This window comes from Acyrthosiphon pisum, chromosome X (genome assembly GCF_005508785.2).
Source record: "Acyrthosiphon pisum isolate AL4f chromosome X, pea_aphid_22Mar2018_4r6ur, whole genome shotgun sequence".
NCBI classification, from domain to species: Eukaryota; Metazoa; Arthropoda; class Insecta; order Hemiptera; family Aphididae; genus Acyrthosiphon; species Acyrthosiphon pisum.
In genome coordinates, this window is record NC_042493.1 from 93,537,155 (window position 1) to 93,538,600 (window position 1,446).

Below are 1,446 nucleotides of genomic sequence, written 5' to 3' on the forward strand. Positions count from 1 at the left end.
CTTCAAATTGATCGTAAGCCACATTAATTTTGAAAAAAATACGTAAGCGACTTTGTTGCATGGAGTAGTGTAAGACTAGTGTAAGCGCCATGCACTAATCAACACAACAAAATGTTATTTGTAAGCGCCGAAAGTGAAAAGTGTAAGAACCATTGAGCTATATTCGAACATTTATTTTATTGTAAGCGACATAAGTTACACAATATTAAGAATATTATTTTTATTCTGTAATTGTACTTTCAAAATACATTTTTTATAACTACACATCTAATTTTCATGAAAATCCATCAGATATTTGATTTTAAAAGTGTTTTTTTAGTTACTGTAAAAAAATGAAAATGTCGCTTACGCTCTTTTACCTAATAGGGCTCGATATACTGGTTGAAAAATTATTTTATTTGATGTTTTCTTTAAAATATATACAAATAAATTAACATTAATTATTTTAAGACCGAAATAAAAAAGGTCTGAACCAATTTAAAGTTTGAAAATGTTGTGATTTCACAACATAAGTGACTTTATATGGTTAGAGGATTCAGTGGCGTAGCGAATCATGTTTTTCAGAAGCAATTGCTTCTGGTTTCTGGGGGGTGGTGGTGGGCTATAACCTCATAAAGCCAACATGCACGATCAGTCTTTGAACTTAATTTTGGGTGATATCCCACCTCCCTATTTGAGCATATGAGTATCGTACACATCAATTGGAGTAGGGTGGGGAAGGTCATAATAATATGTTGGCTTCCATATGATTTAAAGTTCGCTACGCCACTGAGAGGATTAATAATGTATTTGTGTGATATTCAATGCAATGTATTTAAAACTTAAGGTTTTTTATGACAACGATATCTGACTATTACATTGAATTGATACTTTAAGACCACACTTTTAGTTCTTATGAATATTATAATTCATACAGTTACATGTTATTTTATACAGATTATTTTAAACTGAAATAATCCTAAGCTATTAACTAACTTGTGTTGAGAATTGAGAACTAGGACATATTCGTTTTTACAAAGGTTCAGTAAACAACTATTTTCTAAATGGATCAGTAGTAATGTACTCTGTATGGTTGGGTCTGGTAAATATGACAATGGGTATGTTTTTTTTAATGTGTCATATTTTCGCATCGTTAAGCATATCCATATTTTAGTATATTGTTATTTGCCAAACGGTCAAATAAATGTAACAATCACAGATATAAATATAGGTTTTATAATTCATTAAATTTAAACTAAAATATAGGTTTTTTTATTACATATTACATATTAAGGCAATTAAATATGACGTATAAACATTTACACTTTCCAAAAATGATGAAGAGTTTTTTGTTTTGTCACAGTTGCTGCTATTTTTTCTTCTATATGTTGTTTGAAATAGCAAACTGATGTAGACTTTTTATTTCAATATTATATTTTGGCATTTTAATATTTAATACGATGAACG